General features: G+C 37.1%; 1 long non-coding RNA gene across 1 annotated transcript in view; it reads left to right on the top strand.

The window, feature by feature from the left end:
* LOC128312461 (uncharacterized) overlaps positions 1-16,337 on the top strand; it is a 37,486-nt gene extending 21,149 nt beyond the window's left edge. Inside the window, exon 2 of the long non-coding RNA XR_008291826.1 lies at positions 5,722-16,337. This is a non-coding gene — a long non-coding RNA (uncharacterized LOC128312461). The remainder of the gene's footprint in view (positions 1-5,721) is intronic.
* Positions 16,338-16,436: the final 99 nt, after the last annotated feature.

The raw sequence follows: 16,436 nt of genomic DNA, 5'->3' as shown, positions 1-16,436 counted from the left end.
AGGTCTATTTATATGATCAGTTTATTACTGGATGAATTGTGGTGCTTTGTGGTTTTGAAGAATTGGTCCATTTCATCTACATTGTAAAATTTATGCATATACAGTTGTACATAGTATTCTCTTATTATTCCTTTGATGTCTGAATAGTGTCTAGTGATACCTTCTTTTTTACTCTTCTTGACATTAATAGTTTGTGCCTTCTTTCTTTTCCCTTGGTCAGTCTGGAGATTTGTCAATTTTATGAATCTTTTCAAAGAACCAGCTTTTAGCTTCATTGTTTTCTCCATTTTAATTTTTTTTTTCAGTTTCATTGATTTCTACTGTTATCTTTATTATTCCCTTCCTTCTAGAGGAGGCCACTTAGGAGATGTAACCTCTGCTTGACTTGCCAGTTGGACCCTGGCAATCAGAGACTCCTTCCTCCCTCCCTTTGGGATGTGGGTTCCCCCTGCTTTTTCCCTTCTCAGAGGCTGCTCCAAGGACATACCCTTGAGATAATTAATGATGCAATATTGAGAACATCTGAATGGTATACATGACTGAACCCATGGAAAAGCCTTTATATAAACTTTTAAGATGTGGCCAGTGGGTAAAGAAATCTACTCACTCTGTGGCTACCCAAGCCTTGTATGTAAGTTCTCTTACTTATTAAACTGCCACCTACCAATCTGGAATGACCTGCCTCTTTCTTAGGTCTCTCCCTTCCCTCTGCATATGGGGACCAGTTTCAGATTACATAGGAAGCTGCTAGGGAACTTTTGAGCCAACATTTCCCCCTGCTTGTTTTGAGCTTATTTTGATCTTCTTTTTCTAGGTACTTGAGATAGGAGCTTGGATTATTTATTAGAGACTCTTCTTCTTTCCTAGTGTATCCATTTAGTGCTATAAATTTCCTTCTCAGGACTGCTTTTGCTGTGTCCCACAAATTTTGATATAGTATATTTTCATTTTCATTCAATCTAATGCCTTTTTTACCTTCCCTTGAGATTTCCTCTTTGACTCATGGATCATTTACATGTGCTGTTTAGTTTCCAAGTGCTTGGAGATATTCCTGTTATCTTTCTGTTACCAATTTCTAGTCTAATTCCATGTGATTACAGAACACAGTATATAATTTCAATTATTTTAATTTTCAGTTTGTTTATTGCTCAGGATGTGATCTACATTGATACATGTTCTCTGGACAGTTGAAAAGAATGTGTAGTCTGCTGTCATTGGGTGGAATGTTCTATAAATGCCAATGAAATCCCATAGGTTGATGAGTTATTTTATATCCTTGTTGGTTTTTGATATAATGCTATCAAAACTGAAAGAGAGAGAGAGATTGAAGTCTCCAACTATAATTGTGGATTTGTCTATTGATCTTTCCAGTTCTATCAGTTTTTGCTTTACATATTTTCTGAGTCTGTTGTTTGCTGCAGACACATTCAGGATTGCTTGTCTTCTTGATGGATTGATCCTGTATTACTACATAATGTCCTTTTGTTTCTCTGGTAATTCTCTTTCCTCTGAAGTCCACTTTATTATTATTAATATCATAATAATAGTAGTAAGCGTGATAATATAAAAGTAGAAAGCCACTTTCTACTTTCTTTCGATAAATTTTCCTATGATGTGCCTTTCTTCATCTTCTTACTTTCACTCTGCTTAAATGGTTTATTATTAAATAAAGTTTATTTATTTTGAGAGAGAGAGAGAGAAGGGAAAAGGCAGAGAGAGAGAGAGCGAGCAGGAATGGGTGAAAGAGAGGGAGAGAGAGAATCCCAAGTAGGCTCTGCACTGCCAGAGAGGAGCCCAATGCAGGGCTCAAACTCACCAACTGCCAGATCATGACCTGAGCCAAAATGAAGAGACAGAGGCTTAACTAGTTGAGTCAACCAGATGCCCCTGATTTGCAAATATTTTCCCACATTACACAGATTTTCTTTTGTTGATGGTTTACTTTGTTGTATAAAAGCTTTCAGTTTGATATAGTCCCTCTTGTTTCTTTTTGGTTTGGTTGCCTTTGCTTTTGGTGTCAAATCCAAAATAATAATTGCCAAGCACAATGTCAAAGAGTTTACCTTCAATGTTTTATTTTAGGAGTTTCATGGTTTGGGGTCTTAATTCAAGTCTTTAATAACCCAGATTATTTTATCTGCTGGTGTACAATTAGTGTCTCTGGTTTTCTTTCTTGCCTTCTTGTGGGTTGCTTGTACCATTTTGAGAATTCTATTTTGATTTGTCTATAATGTATCTATATTCTATATTGAATGTGTCTATATATTCTATATTCTATAATGAATGTGTCTCTTTTTTTTTACTAGTTGCTCTAGATAATATATGTATGTAAAACATATACATAGAAAATACATATGGTTTTATCATTTTACAGTTCAAATTAAGAAAGGAAAGCATATCTTCCTTTATATTCCCTTAACTCCCTTGTTTGTAATATAGTTGCCTTAGAACTCAAGAGAAGGAAGAAGAAAATGAGAGAGTATTATATTTACCCTTATTTTTGTTGACCATTTTCTTTCATCTTTATTTATAGTCCAAAATTCCTTTGTTGTCTTGTTTCCTTTTTTGGAATTTCCTTTACCTATTCCTTTAGGGAAAGTTTATTGGTGGCAAATCCTCTTAGTTTTTCTTCACTTGAAAATGTCTTGAGTACTACTTCATTCCTAAATGACATTTTTGCTGGATATAGGAATCTGGATTGAAAGTTCCTTTCTTGAAGCACTTGATAAATGTCTGTCACTTCCTTCTGGCTTTCATGGCTCCAAGACAGAAATCCACAACTAATGAAATTGTTTCTCCCCTGTACGTGAGATGCTTTTTTTTCTCTTGCTGCTTTCAAGAATTGTTTTTTATCTCTTTAGTTTTCAGAAGTTTCACTATAATGTTTCTTAGTATAGATTTTTGGGCTTATCCTGTTTTGCATTTGCTTAGATTCAAGAATCTGTAGGTTATGTATTTTGCCAAATTTGTGGAATTCTTACCATTATTTCTATGAGTGCTTTTGGGGCCCCACCTTCTTTCTTTTAGTCTTTTTTCATACCTTGATTACACACATGTTACATCTTTTGTTGTAGTCTCATGAGCCCTGGAGCTCTCTTCTTTTGTTATTTTGGGATTTTTTTTTTCTCAGCCTATTTTCTCTCTTTCATTAAGACTGTGTACTTTCCATTGTTTTATCTTCAAGCTTATTATTTTTTTCTTTTGTCCAGTACACTCTGTTATTAAGACCATCCACTGAGTGTTTTATTTTTCTTATTGTATTTTCAGTTCTAAAATCTCCATTTGGTTCCTTATATTTTCTATTTCTTTGCTGAAACCTTTTATTTTTTTCACCTTTCAAGAATGCTTGGAATTGCTTACGGAGGTATTTTTATGATGGCTGCTTCATCAGAAATTCTAATTTCTCTGTCATTTCTATGTTATCTATATTGGCTTTTTTTTTCATTCATTTTTGATGTCTTCCTGGTTCACAGTATAAAAAGTGGCTTTCAACTGAAACCTGAACTTTTTGGTTATTACATAATGATTTCTGGTTCTTATTTAAACTAATGTTTGAACTTACCTCCTTTGACACTGCCTTGGCATGGAAATGGTTGGGAGTGGCTCTGCCTCATTACTGCCAGGTGAAAGCAGAAGTCCAGATTCCCTGCTCTGTACCCATTGGCACCCGAGGTGAGGATTCCTTTGGGACTGCCTGGTGGAAGTGGGAATTCCACTGATAGTTTCCGGACTGGTAGATGTCAGAATGCTTTGGTGCTGCTGCCCACATTGCCCACGCTGACTCCTGGAGAAAGGGCATTAGCTTCATTACAGCTGCGTGGTGCTGAAAGCTCTAACTCTCCAGTAGGTGTTAACCCCCCAGTGGTGACTGGGAGAGTTGCATCCTTACTACCAAATGGAGAAAAAATTCCAGGCTCCCCATGTGGACTCCACTGACGTCTTGGAGGAAGTCATTGTTGCCCAGTGGATATGAAAGTCCCGGCATCCTACTTTGCCCTCTGACATCACCCATCACAGTCTTTGGTATTTGGGGTGCTTCATTACAGGCTTATGAGGATTGACATTTGAGCTCCCATTTGGCCTTTGCTGGCATGGACTGGAGAGGGACCATGTCTTTCTCTGTGAAATCTTGCTAAAGCAGATATATTATTTTCCAAAAGTTTTGTTTGTTTGTTTATTTTATCTCGTCTATCTAGGTTTTCCCTTTCCTGGTCCTATGGCTAGACAGAGCAGGCTTTGTTTGAGAATTTTTTTGCCTGTGCATTTTGACATTTCCAGGTTGCCAACTTCTTTAGCCCCAAGTGTGAGATATACAAGGCAAAAGGGAAGCCCAGGGAACTCACCACAATGCTAATTTGAGTGTCTTAAGGCTTCTAGTCTGTCCTACTTCTTTTCTTTCTCTTCTGAGTCTTCTTATGTTTGTTTTAGATATATGTATAGGGTTTTTAGTTGTTCTTAGAATAAATATCTTCCAAAAGTGGGTAATTCCAGCATCACTTTAAAAAATACCACATATGTTTAAAATGATGAAATTTGAATCAAATATGGAAGGCTGAAATCATTACTATGAAGTACTAGTGTTCTGAAAAACAAAATGAAACCAAACAAAAAACAGGTTTGAAATTAGTGTCTGGACCGTGGGGAAATTTTGGAAGGTTTTTAAGACCAGAGGTAAGAAGGTCGGGTTTCCATTAGAGCGAGATAACAGGGCAGGACACCCTCAAATGAGAAGATGCCAAGAAGCTGGGTAGGAGACTGTCACTGTAGCACAGGCACAAAACATTGAGGGTTTCCACCAGAGAGAGCATTTGGGAAAAGAAAAGATCAACTAGGAAAAAGACTGTGGGCTTACTAAGATAAGTAATGATTGGATAAAGGAAAGGAAGGATCCAATGTTGAGGGAAAGAACTTTAACTTATTCATTTATTCCATAAGCATTTATTAAGAGTCTCTTCTGTACTGTGACTGGATTCAGGGGACACAACTGTAAATTCAACACAGTCTTGCCCTTTAGAATATGATTGTGCCACAGACATAAGCAAATAATTATAGTGTGAATACGCCCTAGTTTAAGTTGTTGCTGTTGGTGGTGGTGGTGATGTTGGTGGCATAAGTTGTTGATGTTGTTGTTGTTGTTGCTGCTGTTTTAACCTCCATAGCTAAGAGTTTAAAAGGTACAATAGCTCTTATTTCAGATTGGAGTCATCAATTCATTTCTAAGACAAACTGCTCTATTGTTTGAGGGAAAAGATCAGACCAAGATTTATAATCCTATATATAAAAGCCTGAGTCCTCTTCTGAAACACAGATGTTTAGAGCACTGTGATTCATGAGAGCTGCTTGATATGACAAATGACATACAACTTGGTCCCTATTTTAGGCAAAGTTATATTCCTTTAAACTTTCCATGAGAAACAAAAAATGTGTTTTTATCTAAGTATAGATTTAGATTATGAGGAAACTATAAGTTATTTTCTGTTAATATGGAGACAGGTGTGATCTCATTAAAGCACCTGTGCATGGAGATCAGTTAACAAGACCTGGAAGATGACAGGAAATTTGACTTTCAGTCATTGCTACCAGAAGCACCATAAAGTAGAACTCTGTAGGATTTTGTCAAACTCAACCCAGAGTGTTTTGCTGGTGTTCCACATGTGTACTGAAAAGTGAATATCCCAAGACGCACTGACGATGAATGATGTTCTTCGGTTGTTGTCCTAGTGAGGGCCATAAGGGAAAACTGCATGTCCACAGCACAAGCTTCTCATTTCCCTGAATGGACTCGATGCTGGGGTTGTCAGACACCCTGGGAAGATGCTACACCTGGACATGAAGCAAGGACCTCAGACTGGAGACATGGAGAATTCCCAGGAGTTGGACATGAAATCTGAGCCAGGGGCATACACAAAAGTTGCTCATTTATGGAAGTGGCTTGGCCTCAACTCTAGAAGCATGGAAGGACCCAGGCATTGAAATGCACTACAGAGGAGCCTGAACATGGGTATGGCTGAGTGTCTGACTATAGCCACATCTAACAGCACGTCAAAGTTCTACTCTCCTGTTATTCCCAATGTATGCATTGGAAAACCTCAACTGTGGCTTTGATTATAAGGATTGTAGATAATCAGCATATGTGTCAGATTGATGTTTTGGCAGCATGAAAAAGTAAGGTGCAAACCCTGGTTACCCAAGGCCAGGATGTCACTTCACTTCCAGGTTGATTTCCTAAATGAAATGGTCTAAGCATGAGCTAGATGCTATATACCTCTGTGGTGGGAGGGAGGCAGTTACTGAAAAGTTAACCTGGAAGGTGTTGCTGGAAAACAAGGTAAGTCAATAAACTGGGCCAAAGGAGACAGAAGAGCTTCCACTCTCTTTGGCTAACACAAGTCCTGTAAGAAAAAAAAATCATCAAGTATCTTTCAATTTTCATGTAATGATAGAGAATTTACTCACCTCCTTAAGATGAAAGCCACATTATTAACTTACTTATCTCATATTTTAAATAGATCATGAGAATCTGCAGAAAAATTTTTAAGGGTCACAAGAGATTCAAAATAAAAGGTTAACAAGCCATGAGAAGAAATCAAAGTAGAAATATCTCAAAAGCTATTGAACAGAAGAAATAGCAACTGTCAAGCTCTCCAAGTGATGAGCAGTCTGTCTTTTTACTATAAATAATTCTTCTAACCAGCAGCCTTCATAACTATTCCTCATTATGGAGAATGGCACATAATCCAGTATCAAATTTTGCCTTTGATAATATACAATAGAACTGATTATTGTCTGCCTAATTCTATGAAGTAAAGCCACAGAGAACCTGATGACCATTTGATAGCTCTTTTAGAACTTGACAGTTGAGCTAGCTTTTGTGTGGACTAAACAACTCCTGTGTGGGGAGAGGAGCAGGGACCTTCATAAATTCAAATGACTGACAGTATTGTTCGAATAGAAAAGTATCATCCATGTGTGGAGGGGATTAAAAGTAGAATTTAGAAGTCCCTAGCAGCAATCTCAATCTCAAAATAAGAAAATACAAAGGAAAATGTAAAAAAATGAGTGCTTTATACTGATAAAATATTTAATTGGTTAAATTTTTATAATATATATGCTGTGTAACACTGCACCATTTATATGGTGTGAAGAACTTATAATCAATCCTTCAAGACATAAAACAGGATTCTCTTTTTGCATATGCTGTACCTTACGCCTAGAATATTCTTTCCTTTTGTGTTTAGCTGGCTGAGGACTACTCATATGTCCAGAGAATTTCCATTGTCTTTTCCTCAGAATGCCATCTTGGAGACGAATATAAAAATAGACAGTGGCCAGAACATACATGACAACAAAACTCTAACCCACCAGCCCAGGAAGCCAAACCTTAATCTCTCAACAATGGGCACCAAACAATCAGGACTTGGGCATGACTGCCAGCTTCCTTATCTTTTTGTCCTTGCTTCTAACTCATGGCCAGTAAGAAAAAGCCAAAGATGTTCCCAAAATTGATCACATAAGATGCTCTGTTTCCAGCTAATTCACCTCCAGCTTCCCCATGCCAATAGCCTCCTGTCAGAGCATACATGAAACCTTCCACTTTTTTGTATGACTTCCCCACACCACACCCCTTTCTGCTTTTGAGTTTCTGCCAAGCACAAATGATGGCTGAACCCCTTTTTAACAAGTTCAGAGTACATAGCTTTTGTTTGTTCTCATTTGTGTAGTTCATTTATTTCCATACATCCCTGAATTTCCTCTTCTTAGCATCAGTACCAAAGGACTTAATTATAAGTCACCTTCACAAATAAGGTTGGCTTTTGTCATAGAACGACAATGTTTCTCACTTTAATAAGGATTCAGTATAAATTCAACAGATCTGGTCTATATCTTCATTGGAGTATTTTAGTTTTCCACAATAGATTGTCAGATATATACCTAATTATTTCAATTTTTGGTGCTATTGCATACTATAGTCTTAAGTTACAATTCCCAACTGTTCATTATTAGTATATAGAAATATGATTGGTTGTGTCCTATGACTTTTCTAAACTCGTTAATTAGTTCAAGGAGTTTTTTATAGATTTCTTAGATTTTTGTATGTACTACCATAACATACTAGAGTGATTCAGATTTTTTTTATGGTATCCTTACTGATTTTCAAATCAGATGTGGGAGAAAGTATTTTAGCCAATCAATTTCAAATACATGTAGAGCAATAAATGTTTAATGAAAAGTTCCTTTCTCTATGTTCTTTTCATTTCTCTAAGGTGTTCTTAACTTATAATTTCAAGATGTGTCCTGTGTTTATGGAATGGGAGATTAAATATCAATATTAATATCACTACCAATTCTCTCTAAATGATCTATAGAATTAACTCAATCCCCAAAATATCCTTGAAGATTATTTTGTAGATATCAGCAAGCTTATTCTAAAACATAAGTGGAATGACAAATGAATTAGAATAGCCAAAACAATTTTTTTAAGAGGAAAAATGTTGTAGGACTCATACACTGCTGCTGGTAATGAAAAATGGTACAACTTTGGGTGGTAGTTTGTCAGTTTCTACAAAGTTAAATATATAATTTAACATATGACCCAGCACCCTGCGCCACAAGTATTCACTCAAGGGAAATGAAAACTTATATTCACACAAAAACCTGTATGTGAATGTGTCAGCAGCTTTGTTCATCATTGCCAAAAACTGAAAACAATAGAATTGCCCTCCAACTGCTAAAAGGATAAAAAAGCATGATACATCCATTAATGGAATACTACTCAGCAATAAAACGTAACAAATATTCAACAATATAGATGAATCTCCATGTATTATGTTAAGTGAAAGAAACCAGACTCAAAAGCTACAAATCAAACTCAAAATGATTTCATTTATATGACACTCTAGAAAAGAAAAAACTATAGGTAGGGGGAACAGATCAATGACTGTCATCGATTAGTGGTTAGGAAGGAATTGGCTACAGGCAGTCAGATTTTGATATTGATGAAATCTTCTATATCTTGATATCATGATAGTTGTGTAACTGTATGCAATTGTCAATGCTCATGGAATTTTACAACAAAAAAGTAAGTTTTACAGCATTAAATTTAAAACTTAAACTATTTATCTTAAACTAATAACAGGTATGTAGGACAAAGAAAGAGGAAGATGATTTTACTACACTGGATTCTGGTCTTGGTCCACTTAAAATAAATAATCTAGTCTGAATGCCATGTTTAAGAGTCATAGACAAAATAGTAAGTTTTGGGCTTAGAGACTCCAAGGTGTAAAAATGGTCTCCATTCTATACTTCTTATGGGACATGTTTTTAATAAACAACTTTAGTCAAATGGAAGAATCTGTCCTGAGCGATACGGTTCTCTATCACTGAATGATCAAATAACTTAGTCTGAGCAACTACTCTGTGGGAAGCTGGAGAGAGGAGACCTGATGGCCTTTAAATTCCCCCAAAACCTGAGATTCCAGTATTCTATCAACATGGGATCAGTGGGGCTGAGGGGTTAAGGTGGAGGAGTAGCCAGAGGACCTATGCTTGCTTTGTCTCTCAAGCACAGCTAGATAATTATCAAATCATTCTAAACACCCAGGAAATTGATATGAGGACTGAGAAAACAAACTGCATACCTAGAAGGAGAAAGGGGCCCACATCTTGGAAGATAGGAGGTGCGGTGATGTGATTTAGGGAAGAAACAAATCGTGAGTGCTGCAGAGGGGAGGGAGCCCTGATCACAGGGAGGAGAGAGAGAATAAGAGAAAGAGAGATAAAGCAGCATGTAGAGATCTGCACAAGAAAAACACTTCCCAAAAAACCACTGACTGGGAAAACGAAAGGAGCTAATTATCACAAGTTTTTACAAGAAGCCGTCCTGAAAGTCTGAAGTTTTAGAAGTCTGTGCCATTACCAGGATTGAGTCTGGTGGGCATAGTGGTGCTCCTCTGGAGAAGGAGGGCAGAGAACTAGGTGTGGACAGCATGTTCTGAGGACCCCTTCTGTCACGCTGAGAGAGACAGTTCCCCTTCCTGGAGTGCATTTGGGAGAGGGGGCCTCTCAGGGGACAATAGAGTCAGCAGGTGCCATTGAGCTGCCCTGTTCATTCGCATACAAGTAGAGACACCTGCTGAGGGAAGCTAACCTAGATGCCAGCTTTTTACTACACTTTATCATACAATCCAAGCTCCTGTGTAGTCATGCGACTGCTTTTCTGGGACAAACCAGTACCAGCCACTGCACAGCGAGACCCTCCCCCAGAGGATCAGCCCAGGTGCACACTGTACCAGGTCTCTAAAATTTGGAGTTTTGAAACCCAGCCCCAAGCCTGGGATAAAACACAGGAGCATTGTACCATCACTGGGTGGGAAGATGGCATGGATACAGACAGGGTGAAGGTAGGGATCTAATGGAAGCCTGGGACACAAGAGGGTAGGTTGTTCATTCTTCTGTGAAGGCTTCCTGAATAGCAGCGAGCTCAAATTCCCCTCTCCAGAGAAGAGAGCGGACAACACCATTCTTCATTCTTCCCATCAACACAGAGAGACTTCAATGAGTGGCACAGCACACAGAGTAGAGGCTTGAGCTACTTACACCAAGCCCTGCCCCCTGGGTTCTGCAGGTATCTTTTTTACTAGGGCAAGTGTGATTGACAGCCAGAATAGCAGCAGGCCCCTCCCCCAGAAGACCAGCACAACCCCTTCCCCCCACCCCCTGTATGCATCAGGTTTATTGATCATAGAGTGCTGCAAAGCTTCAGCTTCAGTGGAAATAGAACCAGGCACAGGCTTTCCTAACACAAAAGACAGAGACCTAGACAAAATGCCAAGATGGAGGAATTCATTCCAAAAGAAAGAACAAGAAGAGGTCATGGCCCAGGTGCTAATCAAAATAAATATAAGTAATATGACTGAAGCAGAATTTAAGGCAACAGTTATAAGGATATTAGCTGGGCTTGAGAAAAAACAGGAGAGAACAGAGAGACCCTTACCTTAGTGATAAAAGACCTAAAAACTAGTCAGGCCAAAATAAGAAAATGCTATAGCTGAGATGCAAAACTGACTGAATGTAACAACCACCAAGATGGGAGAAGCAGAAGAATGAAAAAGTGATATAGAAGATAAAATTATGGAAAATGATAAAGCTGAAAAGAAGATGGAAAGAAAAAATATTGAATCATGAATGTAGACTTAGAGAACTCAGAGATTCCATAAAGTGTAATAACATTCATATCATAAAAGTTCCAGAAGAAGAAGAGAGGGAAAAGAGGAAGAAAGTTTATTTGAGCAAATTATAGCTAAAAACTTCCCTAATACAGAGAAAAACATCCAAATCTAGGAGGCATAGAGAACTCCCATCAAAATCAATAAAAGCTGGCCAACACCAAGATATATCATAGTAAAATTTGCAAAATATAGAGATAAAGAAAGAATCCTGACAGCAACAAAGGAAAAGAAATCCCTAGTCTACAACAGAAGACAAATTAGGTTAGCAGCATATCTCTCCACAGAAACCTGGCTGGTCAGAAGGGAGTGGCATGATATATTCAACATGCCAAATGGGAAAAATGCAACCAAGTGTATTTTATTTAACAAGGCTATCATTCAGATTAGAAAGAGAGATAAAGAGTTTCCCAAACAAACAAAAATTAAGGACTTTGTGACCACTAAACCCAACCCTGCAAGAAATATTAAAGGAGACTCTCTGAATGAAAGAAAGACCAAAAGCAACAAAGATTAAAAAGCAACAGAGAAAATCTCCAGAAACCATGACTTAACAGGTAATACAATGGCACTAAATTCATACCTACCAATAATCATCACTATGAATATAAATGGACTAAATGTTCCAGTCAAAAGACATAAGGTATCAGAATGTATAAAAAAAACAAGATCATCTATGGCTGCCTACAGGAGACTCATTTTTGACCTGAAGACACCTACAGACCGAAAGTAAGGGGAGAACTATCTACCATGCTAATGGACGTCAAAAGAAAGCCAGAGTAGCCATACATGTATCAGACAAACTAGATTTTAAACCAAAGACTGTCATAAGAGATGAAGAAGGACATTATATCATAATAAAGGGGTCTATCCAACAAGAAGAGCTAATACTGTAAATATTTATGCCCTTAACATGAAGGAAACCAAATATATAAATCAATTAATTAAAAAAAAATAAACTCATTGGTAATAGTACAATAATAGAAGGGGACTTTAATGCCCCATTATAGCAATGGACAGGTCATCTAAGCAGAATATCAATAAAGAAACAAAGGCTTTGAATGACATACTGGACCAGATGGTCTTAACAGATATATTCAGAGAAATTCATTCTACAACAGAAGAATACATATTTTTTTTGAGTGCACAAGGAACATTCTCCAGAATAGATCACATACTGGGTCACAAATCAGGCCCCAACAAGTACAAAAAGATTGAGAGCACACCATGCATATTTTCAGACCATAAAATATGGTCTTTTCTTGTGGTTGACTATCACAAGAAAAAATTTGGAAAGACCACAAATACATGGAGGTTAAAGAACATCCTACTAAAGAATAAATGAGTTAACCATGAAATTAAAGAAGAAATAAAAAAATACATGGAAGCAAATGGAAATGAAAACACAACATTCTAGAAACTTTGAGATGCAGCAAAGGTGATCCTAAGAGGGAGGTATATAGCAATACAGGACTTTCTCAAGAAGCAACAAAAGTCTCAAATACACACCTAACCCTACACCTAAAGGAGCTAAAAAAAAAGAATAGGAAATAAAGCTAGAGCCATGAGTAGAGGGGAAAAAATAAAGATCAAAGGCAGAAATAAATGATATATAAACAACAACAACAAAAAAAAAAACCCACAGCAAGACAGATCAATAAAATAAGACCTGGTTCACTGAAAGAATTAATAAAAATTAATAACCCCCTAGCCAGACTTATCAAAAAGAAAAGCGACTGATGAATGAATAAAGAAGTGGTATAGTTTCACCATTATTTCCATCCCTGTTTTACTGTATGGCTATTTTAGATAACTTGAATTTCTCTCAACAAATTACTTTCATTTTTGACAGGCCAAAATGACCCAGCTTAGTTCTAAGGTAGAATAATCAAAATAAGTGGAGGAACCAATATTTTAGGAATAAGAAAAATACTCCCCATAAGCAAGGTTACTCTTTTTGTACTTTCCATTCTCAGACTGTGTTAAAACATTTAATTTATTTAGCATAAAATATATAAACATAAACAATGTTATTCTCTGTCTTCCCTTTCACATTTAGCTTTTCTTTAACATGCTAAGGGTTGCCATCTGTTTGATTCAGTAAATTATCATGTTACACATGATTGATTAATTAAATCTTGACTCAGCAATTTGGCTATCATTTTTTTTTTCAAAGATAATTTTACTATCTTTTACTAGAGATAGTTTTCTATCTCTCTTAAGAATAGAAAAGCTTCTGGGGCACCTGGGTGGCTCAGTCAGTTGAGTGTCCGACTTCGGCTCACGTCATGATCTCACGGTTTGTGAGGTCTAGCTCCACGTTGGGCTCTGTGCTGACAGCTCAGAGCCTGGAGCCTGCTTCAGATTCTGTGCCTCTCTCTCTCTCTTTCTCTCTCTCTCTCTCTCTCTCTCTCTCTCTGCCCCTCCCCCACTCACACTCTGTCTCTCTCTCCTTCAAAAATAAATAAACATTAAAAATAATAATAAAAAAAAGAATAGAAAAGCTTCCAATGTGAGAAAACTCTCTGAGGACTTAAGCAGCATAGAAATCTCAGAAAATGGACAATAATTATAATCTCCTCAGGTTTTACATAGAGAACCAAGATTGGTCTCAAGACTGGTCTTTATAGTTCTAGACCCACTCAGCAAAAAAAATTCACCAACATTTTAAAAGCCATTCATGGGGTTCACAGACACCTTGAAGCTTTTTTTAAAAGGATGTAGAGAGGGATGCCTGGGTAGCCTCTGACTTCGACTAAGGTCATGATCTCACAGTTTGTGGGAGTCTAGAGCCTGCTTCAGATTCTGTGTCTCCCTCTCTCTCTGTCCTTCCCCCACTTGTTTTCTCTCTCTCTCAAAAATATATAAATAAACATTTAAAAAAATATAAAGGATATAGTGAAACAGAAACGGGCCCTTTCATTTGGCTTTTATAGCTCTACACATAAGAATTTGAAAATGAGTAGTCCAGAATAATTTCTCCGGCACCCAAGCTGAAAGTCGGTAAGGATACTGACAAAGAAGACTGAATCACTCTGGTATTTTTCTGGAAATAAATAGTAGAATGACAGCTGGTTATAAAAAGACTTTCAATGCAGAAACTCTGAGGACAGTCATTTCAAACAAAGTTTCTTTCTGTCAGGGTGAGACGTAATGGTCATGTTTTATGGGCCTACCACGGCCAGTCATTTAGAATTCTTTCTACTTAATCACATCTCTGATTGCTTGATTGTTGTTACTGTTTGCACTGCAGTTTCTTTACTCCAACAAGTAAGATGTCATTTCCCTTCTTTATTCATGTTGGCATGGACCTTCTGGAGTGGAATGTTGTCCTGGCACGCAATCACTGCTGCACAACAGAGATGCGTGGCATTTATAAAACATCTCTCATATGCAGGGTTGTATATCCAAATTGTGCACCATCTGGGTTAATACAAATAAAGTTGCAATAAATCATTCGACGCATTGTGGAATTTTATATAAATCCATATGAATTTTTTTTTTTACTTACCACATGGATGTTTTCCAATAGATCTATGGCACTATAAATTCAAGTAAGTTTATTTGTTAATAATCCCATGATTATAGCTTCGTTTGTTAGTTGTTTTATGCCTCATATAAAAATGTCATTTTTTTATTGCTAGCAAGGGAGTCTTGATTCAAACCATTTAATACATTGCCTTTTGTGCAGATGGGTTTTGTCCATCCACTGTGCGTCATCATGTCTGAATTCCAGGGTAATAGCAATTTTAACAATATGCCTAATGATAAAAAACTATGTTATATGTTAACTGAGTTTCACCTTTATGCAATTATGACATATACATGTTCCTTTCTTCCTCTTACAACAAAAGAAGTATCCTCCAGGTTCAGAAAACTTGAAAGGAATGGATTTATTTTTAACTTTCCCAATTATCTTCCAAGGGAAATCCAAGGGCAATACTTCATATACAAAGGAAGTACACAAGAAAAGACATTGGGGTTTGAGGGGGTGGGAGCAGACAAGTCACTTGCAACTCTGCTCAACTGTAAATGAATTAAAATGGACCTTCTTATTTAATGTCCTTCTCTTCCAACCACTTTGACTTCACAGGAAGCCCCTCCTCAGACAGTTCAGAATCTTGCTGAATACTGATTATGAATGGATCTGAAAGTAAATTACGCTAAAAGGACAAATGAGGGATAGCATCATCACATAATACTTTCCTTGGGTGTTCCTCTATTCTTAAAGTTTGGTGAAATTACTGGTGTATGTCTGTCTTCCGTACTAGACTATAAACTTGGTGTCTTTGGAATGGCATATATTGATCACATAAAACAACAAAAGCTATTTAACCAAAATGAAAAAGGGGGAGTTATTATTACAGGCAACAAGGAAATCTAGGGAAACGTAATTGCGAGCCATGCCTTACAGGAACCTCTGTAGGTGTTATGATTCCTACACACAACTGTCTTCTCTTCCCACCCACAGAACATGTGGTCTTTGTTTCATATTTTTGTTCTGCTTCATATTTTTGTTCTGCTTCATTCTTTCAGTCCTCCAGAGGAGTAGAACAAATATTATCACACCAGTTTACAAATGTCTAAGGTCAGACAGCTGCTGAAATCAGAAACTAGATTTTTTGAATTTCAGCTGTGTGCCCTTGTTTTGACCCTGTAGCTGTGTTCAAAATGTGAGGGACAGTGCTTCAGGAATCGCTATTAGCCAAGAGTTAACTGTGGTAAAGGAAGGAACAGTGGAGTGAATACTAATGCTCTTGATTGGAATTTCAATTCTGCTATGTACTATCTGGCTGGTGGAGGGGTGAATCTCTTAACCCCAAGCTTCAGTGTCCTCCTCTGTTAAATTAGGGGAAATAATACCTGCCTTTTGCACCCAGAATTTTGGCCTTATCGCATAAAGTAATGTATGGAAGCATTCTAAATCAAAATATGTAGACACATGTAAACTGTTAACTACCTATACTGCTTCTTAAAAGAAGTCATATTTATAATTCTTTGCTATTACATTGTTCATTCACTTTCTGAAATCCTTGTACCTTTCTCTATCCACCCTTCCATGTCTTGATCTCAAATCTGGAGAAAAAAAAAGTAAAGCTTTTCCACATTTAATTTCTGACTAATATGTTGTTTTTACTTAGCCACTGTTCTTAACTACAATATTCATCAAGAATAGATGATAAGATGTGAACTGCGCTTCTGTGAATCCCT

Source organism: Acinonyx jubatus, chromosome D3, assembly GCF_027475565.1.
Source record: "Acinonyx jubatus isolate Ajub_Pintada_27869175 chromosome D3, VMU_Ajub_asm_v1.0, whole genome shotgun sequence".
In the NCBI taxonomy this organism is placed as follows: domain Eukaryota; kingdom Metazoa; phylum Chordata; class Mammalia; order Carnivora; family Felidae; genus Acinonyx; species Acinonyx jubatus.
The sequence above is the reverse complement of the archived record's forward strand: the minus strand, read 5'-3'. Positions and strand labels throughout refer to the sequence as shown.